General features: G+C 42.5%; 1 protein-coding gene across 6 annotated transcripts in view; it reads left to right on the top strand.

Annotated features, from left to right (window-relative positions):
- Positions 1-92: 92 nt before the first annotated feature.
- The window catches only part of Atxn7 (ataxin 7), a 144,581-nt gene continuing 126,949 nt past the window's right edge, over positions 93-17,724 (top strand). For 4 of the 6 annotated variants that reach the window (XM_036199931.1, XM_036199924.1, XM_036199933.1 and 1 more), the window contains exon 1: positions 93-150. The gene's annotated coding sequence lies outside the window, so the exon portion shown is untranslated. The remainder of the gene's footprint in view (positions 151-17,724) is intronic. The other 2 variants (XM_036199929.1, XM_036199925.1) reach the window with 2 other exon arrangements.

Raw genomic sequence — 17,724 nt, 5'->3', positions numbered from 1 at the left:
CGCTGCCCGCGCTCGCTGCTCTCCCGGGGCGCGGAGCGGCCGGCGGGTGAAGGGCGAGGCGGGCGGCCGGCGGCGGCTCGGCCCGCGCCCCCCGCCGTCCGGCCCGGCCCGCGCCCACAGGCCGCCCTGGAGGCCGCGGCCAGCCGCCAGGTGAGCTCCGGGCTGCGCGCGCTCGCGGGGCTCCGCGCCCGCCGCTCCAGGGGACCGCCGCCCGCCCCCCCGGCTGCTGGGGGCTGCTCGCGCCGAGTGGCACGGGGCCGCGGCGACGGCAGCCGAGTGGGCGCCCACGCGCGTCGCGGCTGGTCTCGAACCCGGGCCCCTGGGTTGGGCGCGGCAAGCCACCCTCCCTTCTTGCGTTCTGGCAGGTGCTGGGAAAGGGGTGGGGGAACTTGGCGACCTTTGGGAGGAGTTTGCTCAGGACCAGGAGCTTAGTCCCTGCCGTCCTCGCCCGCCCCCCGCCCAGTTCTCCCGCGCTGCTGGACTCCAGATGGGGTGCCTTCATTTTCGTAATATCTTTGCTTTTCAAAAAATGCTTCTTAAAGGGAAGTTGAAAGGAGAAGGTGTTGGGGGAGGGGGCGCTGCTCACTAAAAACGTCGCTTGGGATGTAGAGGGCACATTTCCGGAGCACACTACACGTTTATTGTCAGCTCTTCAGAAAAACCACTGATTCGACTTTGAGCAGTCTCCTAAATGGAACCACCTAAGTGGTGAGAGACAAGCCCTGGTATTGTTGGAGGCTGATTTGACCTCTAGCAGGGGAGAGTTACACTCAGATGCATGTTCGCTTTTTTCCAGTTTTTGTGATCCCAAGGCCCTTGCATCTTCTGATCCTGCATAACGCAATTGTGTGGATGTCAGTTTGGTTGTTCAGAGTTCTTTCCTGAAGTGGGGTCCATGCATCTGCCCCGTGTTCCCTGTTCTTTAGCAGATACTTGGGATCACCATATATGATAGTGAAGTGGTTTTAACCTCTGGGCAGAACTGTGTATGTCAAATACATTACTGACTTTTGTCATAACTGACCTCTTCTAAATGCTGAAGCTGTCATCTCTGACTTTTGAAATAGCATTGGCCTAAAAGCTGTTCATAACTTGGACTTTGGACCTGTTCATCCATCCTTCCTTCCTTCCTTCCTTCCTCCCTCCCTTTCTCCCTTTCTCCCTTACTCTCCCTCCCCCCCCCCCCCCCCCCCCCCCCCCGTTCATTTTCTTGATGTAAACGGAAGGATAATTGTAATCTTAAATTCATTAAGGGTGGGTTGGGGATTTAGCTCAGTGGTAGAGTGTTTGCCTAGCAAGCGCAAGGCTCTGGGTTCGATCCTCAGCTCAAAAAGAAAAAAAAAAAATTTTATCAGGCTAGTGGTAGCCATGCCTTTAATCCCATCTGGGCTGGCAGGACTGTGCGTTGAGGCCAATCTGGGTCTAAATATGGAGTTTTGGGTCAGCTAGGGCTGCATAGGTGCCCCAGCATTTTGGTGGGGGAGATTTCTTGTTTCAAAGGAAACTGTCAGGTAGTAAAAGGATGCGTTTTAAGAAACATTTCTTGACCTTATCAGCATTTTGCTGACTAAGAAACAATATTTAACTGGACAGTGGTGCTGCACGCCTTTAATCCCAGCACTCGGGAGGCAGAGCCAGGTGGATCTCTGTGAGTTCGAGGCCAGCCTGGTCTACAGACTGAGATCCAGGACAGGCTCCAAAACTACACAGAGAAACCCTGTCTCGAAAACCAAAAACCAAACAGAGAGAGAGAGAGAGAGAGAGAGAGAGAGAGAGAGAGAGAGAGAGAGAGAGAAAAGAAACAGTATCTAGTGATATCAAATCGTTGTTAATGTTTTCATAAGAACATTGCACTGCCCTCTATGATTTAAGCTTTCATGAGACACTATCAGGTTTTCACAGATGAGCCATGGCCAAACACTTTCCTAAGTTTATTTGATTGCTCACAAATTTGTTAACCAGGGCTAGAAACTTTCTAAAGTAAGAAAACCATAAGTAACACTTGAAAATAAACATTCCTGAACACTCTTGGCTCAGGTGATGGGAGGTGGAGTGGTAGGAAATAGCTGAGCCGTTTGAAGTCGCTGATGTTTTCTTCAAAGCATATAATTTAATTCATTATTTCACTGACAAGAATCTATGAGTTGAGCATCTGAGAATTCCTCTTATTATATGATATACATTGAGAGAACAGTTTGTAATGAATTTTAGAAATGATCTTTTTATATGCTAATGTTAAAGTAGTCTGGACTCAAGCCCGTGTTTCTTCTCTTTCTTTTCTTTTCTTTTTTTAAAGGGAAATTTTGACAGGCAGAAACAGAGACTTGGGAAGTAATGTGTTTTAAGCTACCAAGAAGCAGACTTGAACTTGTTAACTACAGTGTTAGTGGTCTCCTTAGTTCCTCCTTTTTTGAGATTATGAGATATTAGTTAAGGAGTTAGTTTATTTAACATTTGCCTTTTGGAAATATAAAGACTGATAAGAGAACCAATGGTTTGGTCTGCATCCTTGGTGTGTTGGTCAGGGTTTCTGCTGATACAACCACATGTGGGCTTGGTGCCTGTGCTGGTCAGTAGAGGCCATTGGATACCTTAGGACTGGAGTTTCAGATGGTTGTGAGTCACCGTGTCGATACTGGGAATTGAACCCAGCTCCTTTGCAAGAGCAACACGTGCTCTTAACTGCTGAGCCCTGTATGTGTATATAATGTGTTTTGATCAAATCTACATCCCTGCTTTCCAACATCTCCCCTTTTCCTCCAACTTCATGTGCTCTCTCTAAATAGTTACTTATTTTTACTGCATGTGTGTAAATGTTCTGCCTTCATGTATGTCTGTAAACCATGAATATGCCTGATGCTCATAGAGGCCAGAAGAGAGTATCTGATCCCCTGGGATTGGAGTACCATGTGGGTTCTGTGAGTTGAATGTGGGTCCCCTGGAAAAGCAGCCATTGTTCTTATCCACTGAGCCATCTCTTCAGCCCTCACCCCCCTCTTTTAAAATAATTTGGTCCATTTGGTTCTACCTGTGTGTACATGGGTGTGGGACTACTTACTGAGCATGAGTAGCCTGTCTGGGCTTCCATCTCTGAAGAAAATTAGCTCCCTCTCACAGAAGCTATCAGTTGCCAATAAATAGTTCCTCACCTAGAGGTGGGACTTCATGAGCCTCTCTCCATCCATCTTGGGATTTTAGGGGGTTAATCTTGTACATGTACTCCCTGTGGCTCCTACAGTCTTCACTCACACCCTTCCTTGTTCCCTAAGACTTGGGGTAGGGGAGTGGTATAGATGTCCCATTTAGACATGGGAGCATTTGCGCACCAACTGGTTTTAGGTCTCTGTATTAATCACCATCTACTGCAAAAAGAAGCTTCTCTGATGGGTGCTGAGAGATACACAAATCTGTGTGTGTAAAGCTAAGAACTGAAGGGGTGGTTGATTACTGTGTTCATTTAGCAGAGTAATGTTATTAGGTTCTCTTCTAGAGCCTTTCACCTAGAAGCCATATGTTTTTGTCCCAGTTATCAATATCTGATATAGGGTCCATATTGTGAACAAGCTTTCAGTCCAATCAAAGACTGGCTGGCTACTCCCATAATGTTCCTGCCACCTTCGTACCAGTAGGCATGTTTTGTCAGGCCAGTTGTAGACCTTACAGCTGGGCTAGGCTGCTGATGACTTTTCTCCCCTATAGCATACATGACACCTTTTAACACCATGAAAACTGGCAAGTAGGGATGCGGCTTCCAGGTCATTACCAGCTAGATTTTTCTATGATCTATGTGTCAGGTATGTGGTATCTTCAGCAATAGGGTCTCACCATCACCTTCTGAAGGATGACCTAGAACAGTGGTAATAGCCTGTAATTTTGGGGGGTTGAGTCTATAGGAATTCTTGGACCAATAGCTCAGGAAAAGGTTCTGGGTTTTTTATTTGATACCCTTGGATATCTGGGGATGTTGCCCCTTGCCACTCTCCTTACCTGTTACTGGATGACTGTTTAAACCTTCTTTATGTGTATGTGTGCATTTTGGAAGCCTCTACAAAGGTCTTCAGTGTTAACCTCCCCTCTTCTTCCTTGTCTTCCCATGTCCCACCCAAATTAGTCTTTCTTTTTCCATTATTCCCCTTTCTCCCTTCATTCCACCATTGTTCTACCCCTTCCCTTGAAACCTTGCCCCTTTCACATCCCCATACTGTCTCCTGCCTTCTATGGGTACTGCAGTTAAATACATATATCTAAAGATTCAATGCTAGCATCCTCATAGGAGAGAGAACAAATGTGTGGCATTTGTCTTTCTCAGTCTGGGTTACCTCAGTCAAAATAATTACTTCTAGCTTCATCTATTTACCTGCAAATTTCAAAAATTCATTTATCTTTACGGCTGAATAGAATTCCATTGTGTAAATATAGTAACTACATTTTCATTGTCCATTCATCCATTGATGGACTCCTAGGCTGCTTCTACTTTTCTGCTATTGTGAGCAGAGCAGCAGCAAACATGAACGAGTACTCTGGAGTAGGATGTGAAGTCCAGCAGCGGTAGAGCTGGATCATGAAGTAAATTTGTTTCTAGCTAACACTCTCATTTCCATAGTGGCTGCACGTTTGTATTCCCTCCAGCAGTGTTGGCCCTTTTCCGACACCATGGGGAATCGTTTCTAAGACCAAAACCAAAAACCTAGGTCCTTATGCCCGGTCCTTTCAAAAGTGGTTGTCGGTCTGATTGTGTGGTGTCTAAGGTGCAAAGTCACTTCTATTTTGTTCTTTGGCAAAGCTTTGGTAGTTAGTTGGTAAATCGAGTAGGGCAAGCCAGCCTGACGTGCTGGTTCTGGCTTCACTGTGACTGGCTTTATCATATCTAAAGGTTTGTCCTAGGTAAACTGCAGTAGAATAAGCAGAGTTGTGCTTGACGCTAGCCTTTAAACTAAATGGTTCATTTAACTCAACTCCTTTACTTCTCTGTAGCAATTTTGCAATTTGCCTGGGAGATAATGATGCTGAGGAAGTGTATTTGTGCTTTGTTCGGCACAGAACCTGGTGGGAAAAACACAGCTTCTGATTGAAAATAAAATGAAGTTCAAGCTTGGTTTCTGCATCTGTGTCTCCTTTCTTGCTGGCCTTCTTATTTTATTTTGGATGTTGCCTACCTAGTAGAGGTGTTCTGAGGGCCAGGAGTTATCTGCCTGAAGTTCTGAGCCCACTGATTAGCCCACAAGATTAGTTTACATTAAAACATTTCTGAGTAAATCTGAACAATTGGGATATGTTAATAATATGCATTATTTCCATGTAGCTTAGATATTATCATGTAAAATGCTTTTTAAAAATCAGGTTTTCAAAAGTGGGAGAGGAGAAGTGACCCTCATACTGTGGACACTTGTGGGAGGTGGGAAATGCTGCATTTGGCAAGACAGAAGTGGTAGCTGTTGCATAGGAAGAGAACAAGGAGATGCTTTATTTGTGAGAGAGATTTTTTTAACATTTGTTTTTCATTTGTAGTTTAAATGAAAAAAAAAAACTAAGTTAAGGAATGAAAACATATTTTCTGGTTCATCATCCCTAAAAAGTGTGTCATCACCTCCTCCATTTTGGTTAGAAGGTACACCTGTAACTTTAGTTACCCAATCAGTGTGCCCCTCTCCTCGCACTATGGTGCAAATTGAATTCAGGATCTCACACATGGTAAGCAGTTGGTGTATCACTGGTTGCACTTCCAACTCTCTATGTTCTTTAAAAGACCTTGGGACTTGGGTATCTGTCTTAGTTAGGGTTTCTATTGCTGTGAAGAGACACCATGACCACAGCAATACTTCTAAAGAAAACATTTAATTGAGATGGCTCACTTGCAGTTTCAGAGGTTCAGTCCATTGTCAGGGAGCATGGCCGTGTGCAGGCAGATGTGGTGCTGGAGCTGAGAGTGCTACAGGAAGTGAGCAGCAGGAAGTGAGCTCACTGGCAGAATCCTGAGCATAGGAAACCTCAGAGCCCACCCCCACAGTGACACATTTCCTCCAAGAAGGCCATATCCACTCCAACAAAGCCATATTTCCTAATACTGCCACTCCTTATGAGCTTATGGGGGGCCAAGTACATTCAAACTACCATAGTATTTATGCTGATTTTTCTTTATAGGGAAAAAAAGTTAAATGTTGAAGGAAGCAGGGACATTATGAATCAAAACAATTTGAGATGATATGGAAGACATTTCTAGAATGCCTTAGTGGACCTGTCATGGTGGTACATGCCTTTAATCCTAGCTCTCGAGGCAGAAACAGAGGCAGGAGGATCTTTAGGCCAGCCTGGTCTACACAGTGAGTTACAGGACAGCCAGGGCTATGTAGAGAGACTCTGTTTCAAATCAAAACAAACAAAGGATGCTTTAGCTTTTAAAATAAACTTTCTTTGACTGTTTCTGTGGCCTTTGGCTATTCTTCTCAGTCATGGAGAACATTCATGTCACTGATATTGGGTCGGGTAATAATTATCAGTGTTAAAGCTTTAGCCTTGAATTGGGGTTTGACTCTCAGAATCTCTGGTTTGTTTAGCTTGGGCCAGTATGGACCAGAATTTTCAAATGGTTAAGATGGTTATTAAATAGGCTAATAGATGCAAAAGACCTTGCTCTTTCCTAAGTGTCCCGAGGATGGTAGACATTTTGAAAATAACTGAATTCTCATCTTTAGATAAGATAATCAGATAATCCCTTTCAAAAGACATCTTTGATCATCCCCATTTTCTCATTGACATTCTGAACTATCCTTTCTTTTAATGAATTTTTAATTTTTTTTAATTATTTGTGTGTGTGTGTGTGCGTGTGTGTGTGCACGTGTGTGGGTGCAGTGTGTGTGTGTGTGTGCAGTGTGTGTGCGTGTGTGTGCACGTGTGTGTGTGCGCGTGTGTGGGTGCAGTGTGTGTGTGTGTGTGTGCGTGTGTGTGTGCATGTGTGTGGGTGCAGTGTGTGCGCGTGCGCTCATGTGCATGTGTGTGTGTGTGTGCACGTGTGTGGGTGCAGTGTGTGTGTGTGTGTGCACGTGTGTGGGTGCAGTGTGTGTGTGTGTGTGCACGTGTGTGGGTGCAGTGTGTGTGTGTGTGTGCACGTGTGTGGGTGCAGTGTGTGTGTGTGTGTGTGTGCACGTGTGTGGGTGCAGTGTGTGTGTGTGTGTGCACGTGTGTGTGTGCACGTGTGTGGGTGCAGTGTGCGCGCGCGCGTGCGCTCATGCGCGTGTGTGTGTGCCATGGATTTGCATGTGGAGACCAGAGGACAACTACCAGAAATTGCTTCTCCGAGGCGCCAAACTCAGAGTGTTAGTCTGATGGCAAGCACCTTGACCCGCGCGCGTCTTTGTGGCCCCGTCGTCGTCCTGCGCTCAGTTCAGGAAGTCCTTTCCCATGCTGTCTCCATGCTCGGCACTCCAGCACCTCTGGGGCCTATGGCATCTGTCAACACTTGTTTACTGTTTGCGGCAGTGGAACTACTGTCTGGGAGAATGGAAGGTCATGTCCAAATTCTGGCTTTGTTTTTGGCCAAACCAAGAAAACCTCCCAAATTTTGAGTTGTAATTTGTTTACAAGTTAGTTGGTTTTATGGCTGAGAACAGCGTCTGTGAAGGATGAGAGGGTGAATATTTTGAACTGTGCCATCTATCTGGTTTTCTGTACTTACTCAACCCCACCATTATAGTAGGAAATGAGTGGCTGTGGCGTGTACGGTAAACCTTTATTAATAGACACAGACATCTGAACTTTACAAGTCTTTATGCCACAAGACAGCTATTTTCAAGTATTTGAAAATATAAAAGCCATTCATAATTTGTGCTGTGTGTAGCCAGCCCTGGGAATTGCCCATTCCTAGATTCAGTCAGGTGTGGTAGTGGTACATACCTGTAATCCTTGCACGTGGGAGATGGAGACAGGAGAATCAAGGGCATCTTCAGCTACGAAGTAAGCTGGAAGCTAGCCTGAGTGAGCCACATGAGACCCCATCCCAGTCCCTTCCCCCGAAATAGAAGAATATTACAGAATAGTGACTCCACCAAGCTATAGTCTACCCCACAGGTGCACTCACTGCTCTTTGCTACCATGCTTTTGGTATGGCAGCTTGATGTAACGCTGTATTCCCCGTAGGATAGACCTCTAGGCAGTGTGTTGTTACTGGTCATTTGTGGTACTTCTGTCTTAGTCTGGTACTACAATGTGTCACTAGTTAATTTTGTTTATTGCTGAAGATGTTGTCACCCTGCCCATTTTCTGCAAAGCTTGATTGAAATGTGTCCTAGAGTATTCCTCTTGCCCTCCTTTACCCTAAGGGAAGGTAGTAAACATGGCCCCCAGCCTGCTAACTGGACTCTGCCTTACCTTAAGGAAGCCTGTATCCTGGGTCCCTTCATCTTCGTTTGCATGGTATATGTGGTTAAACACAGCACACCAACACTTCTGTTGTCTTCTACTCCCCAGAGATTAGCTCCAGATCGGCCTGTACAGAACATGTGTAGATACACGTGTTTGTGTGTAATTTATCTGACAGTCCATGATGCTCTGAGGACAGCGTAATTACATTTTATGTATGTATGTATGTATGTGTGTATTTATTTATTTAATATGTGCATAGGTCAGACTCAGTGTGAGAGTCAGTTTCTCCTCCATCATGTGGGTATTGGGAATCGAACTCAGGTCACCAGACTTGGTGACAAGCCCACTAAGCCATCTCATTGGACACAAGAACAGCTTCTTTCAGTGTCTCCTTCTCACTCCCTTTGACCCATTCTCTCTTGTACCGGATGCAGATTTGGTGACATGGTAAACTGCTCTGGTTGTTGTGGTTGTTTGCTTTTTCTGTCTTTCAACATTATTTACTGATTTACTTGTTTTGATGCTAGTATGTTTTAGAGCTTAACTTTTTAAAGCTACAAGATACTAAATCACTCAATGGTATAAGGAATTTTAGAATTTCCTCCTGTGCACGCATAACCCTAATACAGTGTCAGAGAGGTGAGTTGGTATTTTACATATTTAGTGATAGAATGCAATCTAAAATTTTATTTTCTTTTTATATAGGTACTATCTAGATAAAAGATAGTATCTAAGTGAAAGATATTTTACTCTTGGCATTTAGGAGTTTTCTTGTTTTTAAAAATTAAATTTGAAACCAAGCAGTGTGGCTAATGCCTTTAGTCCCAGCACTGGGAAGACAGAGGTGGGGGTGAAGGCAGGTGGATCTCTGTGAGTTTGAGGCCAGATCATTTACATAGAGGTCCAGGGATACATAGTGAGATTCCCCCCCCCCCCCCTGCAAAAAAAAAAAAAAAAATACTAAACTTGGTGTATATTTTGAATGACGGTTTGGAAAATGCAAATCTCAAGCCATTAAGAAAATATTAAGTATACATCTGGGAAATGATGGAAACAATTGCTCAATTATGCACAGACATATGCCTCAGACTACCCCCTTCCATGTATTGTGAACATCAGAACTTTAGATGTATTCTAAATATACCTCTAGTAGAGAACATTAGGGCCCATTTGTAGAGTGAAGTACTGTGTAGTCTTTAGGAAGGGCGTGGGTCAACATTTATTGGTATGGAATCATATTTAGATGAAAATAGCATTGCATGAGGGTATGTATAATGGAGTTTTCAGAGGTGGACAAAACCCTGTAAACACATAGCTAAGGAAACAGATTCTGAACCAACAAGAACTTTGTCAACTGGATGTAGTAAGATCTTGGGTGACCTTTTTCATGTTTTTGTTTTGTTTTGTTTTGTTTTTGTTTTTGTTTTTTTGTTTTTTTCCAGCTAGCTTATGCTTCCTCTATAATCAAGGGGAAAATGATAAAGGTATTAGAGAATAGGCACAATAATTGAAAACATTTCCTATTTGTTGCTAAATAAGCTCTCATTCCCTGTAATAACTAATTCTATTTTTTGGGGGGGTGGGTTTCGAGAGAGGGTTTCTCCATGTAGCTTTGCGCCTTTCCTGGAACTCACTCTTTGGCCAGGCTGGCCTTGAACTCATAGAGATGCACCTGCCTCTGCCTCCCAAATGCTGGGATTAAAGGCGTACATCACCACTGCCGGCATAACTAATTCTATTGATGGTCTATGTTGTAATGAACCAATTAAATAAATACACTTCCTCATGCATGTAGCTCTAAGGGAGTTTTCTGTATAACTAATATTTTCTAGACTCCTTCAGTAGGGAAAGAGAATATATACAGGACTAAAAGGAACTTGCTCTAAACATACATACAGACTTTTCCATTGCTAAAGCTAATATACAGTGCCGTATTTTAGTGTGAATTCCTATGTGGTCTCAAAGAGTTTTTCCCGTAGAGGTAGCCTGAGTGGAGCAGTGGAAAGCATGTGTTCTCCTGCCTATTCTGCCACTTCATCCAGGGAGGCCTCCCCTCCCTCATCTGTAAAACAAGAGACTGGCACTTCAGAATTGTTGAGAAGGTTGAAGTATGAGATAAAGGCTTAGCAGAGTGCCACATACTTAGCAGCAGCTGAGCAGGAAGAAGCCTTTGAAGGATAAGGGTGGAGTAATTTACAGCAGAATTGGTTAGTAATAATGGAGCTAGCTGCCAGTGTCTCTCTTGCAGATACAGACTTGCATTTGGGCAGAAGCCTTTCTGGGCACATTCGGCCATACTAACCAGACCAGATATTTGACCAAGACCTGTGTATTCTCTAATCTCACTCTTTGTGGACACTATGCAAAAACAAACAAACAAAGAAGTGTTTAGGGTTAATAACTCACTAGCATGGACTTGCTACTTCATAAAATTTGTTGAATACATGATGACTTTATGTAACTGCGTTTTGCTATGTTTGGTGAACTTTTGAGAATTTCACCATCTTTGAAAACTTTAATAAGAAAATGCTGGTGCTGGCAAAGAAGAGAATATGGGCTGATGTTTAGGTTTTAAGTAAAGTTTTCTTTGTTTTATTAGCCAGTTACCTTCAGTTTAACTCAGCTATGTTTGTACCTGTCTTAACCATGGTCAAATTTTTACTTTTACATCACTTGTTACCTTTGCTTGAGAGTGGGACCCAATTTTTTTTCCCCCTGAGATACAGTGTAGTGTTTATATGGAATTAATCTTGACATAGTCATGAAGAGTTAAGTGTGGCTGCATTTGGCTGTGGTGTAGTTACTCTTTGATTGTAACAATTTATAGGAAACATTAGTAAATGTTTGGAATATAAGATATTGCAACATGATAATAAATGAAGCATGTCCATCAACTATGTATTGCCCACTAACAAACTACTCCAGAACACTGTGGCTTGAAACAACCATCATTTTATTTCTTTTTAAGCCATTTAAGATAGTTTATGTGTGTACCTGTGTTTATATGCGTGCAAGCGAAGGGAGAGCATGGGTCATTGGATACATTCCCTGGAGCTATAGGTGGCTGTGAGCTGCTCTGTGTGTACTGGTGACCAAACTTGGGTCCTTTGGAAGAAGAAGATGCTCTCTTTAACTGCTGAGTCATCTGTGCCCCCCCTCCTGCCCCCATTTAGTTTCTTCTCCTTAGGGCATCTCAGTTCTTGCACTGATTACCTTCTCTGACATGATTTACATCCTATCCCCACCCCCTTCCTTGGAACTTTCATGACTATTCTCCTCTTAGCTCCGTGGGTTCTCATCTTCCAGCAGGCCCATCAGGTTTCCAAACAGAGAGGCACTGTGTTCCAAGAAGGCAAGAGTTAAAGGCTTCTTGAAGACTAGATTTAAGAGTCACACAGTTAGAGTAGATGGTGCAGTTTTATTGAGCAGGACCACAAACAGGCGGAGCAGACTGAGTCATCTCTTGGGGGAGAGTCAACTGCCTGTTTGTCTTTATGCTGTGACTGCTGAAACACTGCTTCTGAGAACAGTGCTACTTCTTTCTCAGTGTTAACTCCGGGCCTGGGGTAATACCCATATGAGGTAGGTATTGTTACATTATACAGGTGTGGAAAGGGGCCCTTGGGGTTTAAATAGTATTTGCTCACATTTATCTAGTTAGTTGCAAGTCCTATCTATATATTATGGTTGGTTGAGCCCTGTACCAGCAGTTCCTAACCTCATCAATAAATACTCACATGGGAGAGGGAAAAGAGAAGATCTTTTCAAAGATCTCAATAAAACTTAACACCTTAAAATTTTGCATAAATTTTGAACTCAGTGATATAGTCCTATCTTACCATAAAAGTATTAGGTTTTTTTCCAGTCAAATTAAAACTGATCCCTCAAGTCTCTTAAGAAACTGAATTCTCCTAGATTCAAAATTATAGCTAATCAGGAAAAGGTTTTTGGTTGTAAGCCATAGAAATGAAATCTGACTGCCTGGATGGAAAGGAGAAGAAGATGGTACATCTTCCATGTCGATGCTGGTGCTGGAGAAGTAGGCCTCAGAGTCGACAAGACCTTGAGTAGCTTTAGGAACCCAGGAGTATAGGGACATCTTGTCGGGACCCTGAAATAGTAACCTTTCCAACAGTTTTTAATGCCATTGCCCTCTGAGAGTGTGTCTTAGGCCCAGTTTGGGTTCTGCAGGTGCCTTGGTTGTTGACTCACTGAGATGGTGTGCAGTGGGAGAATTGTTATTCCCCAGCAGTAGGAAAAGCTGTGGGGCAGGCAAACATGTAGTTATCTTAAGTTAGACCACCAGAGTGAATTGCCTTAGCATTGTCTGTCACATCTAGTATTTGTAATACTTGAATGTGCCTTAATTGACCCTTTTCCCAAGTCCATATATCTCCAAAGTTTTTTTTTTTCAAAAGGAGTTGTCATATTTTCTAATATACTATTATTTTCGAGAATTTCATACATGCATACTATATATTTTGATCATATTTATTTTCTCATTCTACCTCCTAATTACTCTCAGATCACCCTCATTCCAGCTACCCCTCTGAACTCCTGTCTTTTTTTTTTTTTTTTTTTTTTTTTAAATAATCCACCAAGCCCATATAGTCTTAGGTGTGGGGCCATCCATTGAAGTGTAGTCAAACTATCAGGGACATACTCTGAAAGAAAACTGATTTTCCCTCCCCCAGAAGCCGTGAACTATCAACACCTCCTTCTCTAGAGGTGGGAGTGGTGAGCCCCTGCCCCATCCATGTTTCTTCTAAGATTCTTACACCCTTGTTTGGGAAGTGTTGCTACTACATGTCAATTTATCTGTGCTTACCATTTAAGTGGTAAAACTATCTTTCCTAGGTCTTGCATTTCCCCAATTTCCTTTACTTTTAACTATTGCTAAGGTTTTACTGTGGTGAGGGTTGAACTCAAGGCCTCTTCATGCAAGGTGAATGAATGGTATTACACATGAGCATTAATCTTAGCCTTTCCCTTATTACTCTTCCTCCTGCTCCTGCTCCTGCTCCTCCTCTTCTTTTGAGACAACAAAACTGATGTTTTCTAACTTAACATTGGTAGCAGCCTCATTGTTACATTCTTACTGGATGCATAGAGATCTTGTCAATACCTAATTAAATAAATGCAGTCTCTAAACTGTCCTGCAGTTGTTTTCTGTTCTATGGTCTACCACTTTCATTGCAACATTACTAATGTTTTTGGCATTTTTCTCTATAGGTCATAAGCTGAAGGAGCAACCTGCAGTTATAAATAGTTTTTACAGATACAAGTGAAACCACATTTCAAGTTCTATGCACATTCAGTGTGATTTTACTTGTAGTATTTTCTGTGTTTCCTAATCATAAGAAGTCAGGAAAAAGCCACTGTTTTCTATTTGTCAGCTGTTGTCTGTTGGTAGAAAGAAAAACAATTTTCCCTTCAACAGGGGACTGTTGGAAGTAGTAGTCAGCTTGATGACCAGGCTTGGTAAAGGTGGTTGTAGAGCTAACTGATGAACTGTTGGTGCTAGTTTTCTCAAAGTGGGTAGACTAATGTTTGGCGTTCTTTACCCGAGGTCCCCTGTCTGATTGTGGGGACATTGCTGTTGGTGTTAGTCCATTTGGGCTGCTAGAATGAAGTATGTTAAACTGAGTAGTTTGTAAACAGGAACTTTTTTTTAAAGTCATACTTAATTCTGCAGCCTGGGGAATCCAAGATCAAGAGGTCCACATAGTAAGGGCTGGGTGAGGAAGGCCTCCTGTTTCAAGATACACTCCCCCCACCCCACCCCCCGTTTCATGCTTACACTGTGAAAGGGGCAACTGAGCTCCCTTGCGTTGACTCTAACAACTCTTGCACCATCCCTAAGGACTCAACCCTCCTGCACTCTCCAAGTATTACACCTCCTAAAAGCAGCTTCCAACAGCAGTTCCTGGGAGTTCAGGATTTCAGCAAATGAATTTGGAAGCGACAAATATTCAAACAGGGCAGTATGGAATGATAGTATCTAGTAGTCACTGCGGTAACTGGTGGCAGCTTTTTCTTGCCCAGTGTCTTTTTATTCCACCCCCACCCCTCCAGTAGCCATTTGAGAACTTACTTTCCTGTCCCTGGCCATGATTATTAGCTGGTTTTGAAGTACCTCTTGGAGCCCTTGAGTCTGGACTTTTTTTACGTGCTCACTGTGTAATCACCACCTTGTGGTGTAGTCGCATGCCCTCTCAGGCCCTGGACTCTTCTTTTAAATGGCCCTCACTGTTCTGGAGCATTCAGCTTTGCCACCACAAGAGGTTTGCAGAGGCGGTGCGGTGCGCTTGACACTCTTTACCTAAGGCTTTCAGAGTGTTTCTGTTAACAGTAGGGTGTCTCTTTGGCTCTTCCATTCCCATTGCTTCTAAAATTTCATTGTAATCTGAACTAGAAACTGGTCTGTAAAAGTAGTATGTAGGGGTCTTGTTTGGTTAGATCTTTGCAAACAGAGACATCTCAGGTTGTAAAATCTTATTTTAGCACTTAATGCTAGTCTTTGAAGCTATCTTTTCCTAGTTTGTTTCAGGCACAGGTTTTTACAGCCTGAAGCCATGTTCTGTTAAGCACTAGTAAAAAAAAGCTTTAAATTTTTTTTTTTTTTTGCCTTTTTATTTTGTCTCATGGTTCTTAAAGATGTTTTGAAATTGTAGAATCCTTGAGTTTAATTCTGAAAAGAATGTTAGCAGAGTTCTACGATGGAAAATCCATGCTGTTTCTTTCTCTTGTGTTCACTAGTATTTTTCTGTTTTGGCAGACTGAACACAGAGGTGTTTCAGGGCTTGCCTCGTAGCTCTCCGCGTTCCTCTAGTAAGAGATGCTCAAGGCTTTATTATCTGTGCCTTCACCTCCCTAGTCTGTTGATTATTATAGTTCCAGGAGTTATAACTGTAAATCACCTGCAGACCGAAGTTAGAAAAGACCATTTGCCATTCCATTAGCACAGTTTAGAGGGACCACTTGCTTGAATTTACTAGCTTCCTGAAGCCAGTAAAGGTGTTTATGGCACCAAGATTCCTATTAACGTATTTCCACACTATACGATAGCAAATGACCCATGTTCAGCTATTACAGATGATGAGAAAGGTTAGCTCCCAGAAGAGCTAGTACAGTACTATAAGTGGCACCAATTGGGAAGTCAGTTGTCATAGTAAACAGCAGTCATGATCTGGTAGTTGGCAGGATTCTTAGTATGTCTGTTTAGCTACCAGCCAACAACAGTTAGCTTTCTTTTCCATAGGGGAGGCATCAAGTGCCAGTCCACTGTAGGCTGGGGAGGTTTTACTGGCTAACATTCGTCATGGAGAGACCTCTGGTCTGTTTATCGCCCATCTCTTGTCTACTTCATTGCATATGCTATGCCATCATGGTACCCTGCAGAGAAAAGCAGTTATGTTCCTGTTCTTTTAAAAAGAGTGAACTTTGCCTTTAAAGATTCTAAATTATCTCAGGTAAGGTTGTACTGTAAACCAGAAAAATATTTATATATTACATGCAGTGTAGCATTATTATTTTGAGTGTTTTCTTAATTAAACATCAAAGTCCATAAAATGATTATACCAACGAAAAGTAGTAAAAAGGGGTTTAAGAGATGGCTCAGGTTCAGTTTGCAACACCCAGAGGACCCGTGCACCCACCTGACAGCTCACAACTCTGTAACGGTCCCAGAGGATGTGATACCTTTTTCTAGCCACCTCAGGCACCAGGCACACAGACAGACAAACAAAACACTCGTACACACGACACAAGCAAATTCATTAGTTAACTTGAAAACTAGGCAAGAGCTAAATGAGTAATTTGGAGTTTTGATTTCCAAAAGAGTTAAGTAAGTTCAGTTCTTGTGGAAAACCTCAGTGCTCACAGAAGTTTTTATTTAGGATTTTTCTGATTACAAAAATCATGTGTTTATAGAAATTCAGTGAATTTCATAGATACACAGAAACAGAAGTAACTCATACTTTTCTTACTGGGATGATATTTTATTAAGATTTGGTGTGTATCTACTCCCCTTCTTGATTCCTAATAAAATAATCATTAAAACGATTGCTTAGAGTTAAGGGAAGGACTTATAAAAATGGGTACTATAGGGTGAGCATTTTTTGTTAATCCTGCTGCCTCTCAGACTGTCTGCCAGGCCTGACCTCTCAGTCCATAAGATCAGCTTCTCCTCCAGGATGGAAAGGAAGCTGAATGACTCATTGGCCAACTTTGGCTCACATGTAGTGTAGTGGCCTGTTTTTCCTGCACACTGAAGACTGCCTGCCTGCATCTTTATCTAAGCAACTCGGCTATTCCTGAACCACCTACTGGTTGCAGAGGGAGACGTTTGAAGTCATTCTCGGAGTGGCTTTTTGACAGAAACCTCATCAATTCTTATCAATTCCATGGAAGAATTCTTTAAATCAGCTCTCCTCCAAAAGAATGCCTTCATCATTTTACCTCGTTAGCTTCCTTCAGGAAAAATGCAAATAAACGTAGAGTATGTGACCTATTGATTATAACTCAATTCCATTTTTGAATATAATTAGTCCAAACTGCTTTTAAAGTATTACATTTTAATTCTACTTATTTATTTATTTATTTACTTACTTATTTATTTATTTATTTGCTTGCTTACTTACTTATTTATTTAGAGTGTGTGTATGTCGTGCCACAGTATACATAGAGAGGTCAGAGAACAACTTTTGGGAGTTGGTTCTCCCTCCAACTTGTGGGATCTGGGGATTGAATTCATGTGGTCAGACTTAGCAGCAAGTGCCTTCACCTTACCAGCATAATTAGTCAACAAACAAATCTGAAAAATTCTTAGGAGAATTGGAAAACCACTGAAAGATATTTTGGGGATACATTTTATTCTTGCTAGAGTTAAACTAAAATTTTTCAAATATTTATGTTTGCTAAAATTGGTGCATGCCTGGAGACAAAGGCGAGGCATCTCTGTGAGCTCAAGGCCAACCTGGTGTAGGTAGTGAGTTTCAAGCCAGTCAGAGCTGCAACATAGTGAAATGCTGCCTCCAATAAATAACTAAATAAAAGAGAATCATAGTCACTGTACAAGTGATTTATGTTAAAATACGAAGTACAGAATTTTCATGACACAGTGAAGTTGTTTTGCTATTGTTAAGGTTAAAATGTAAAAGTGGGACTTAAAAATCATTTCATATCCACTGGGCGGTGGTGGTGCATGCCTGTAATCCCAGCACTCGGGAGGCAGAGGCAGGTGGATCTCTGTGAGTTCAAGGCCAGCCTGGGCTACCAAGTGAGTTCCAGGAAAGGCGAAAAACTACACAGAGAAACCCTGTCTCGAAAAACCAAAAAAAAAAAAAAAAAAAGAATCGTTTCATA

Source organism: Onychomys torridus, chromosome 9 (assembly GCF_903995425.1).
Source record: "Onychomys torridus chromosome 9, mOncTor1.1, whole genome shotgun sequence".
Classification (NCBI taxonomy): domain Eukaryota; kingdom Metazoa; phylum Chordata; class Mammalia; order Rodentia; family Cricetidae; genus Onychomys; species Onychomys torridus.
The sequence above is the reverse complement of the archived record's forward strand: the minus strand, read 5'-3'. Positions and strand labels throughout refer to the sequence as shown.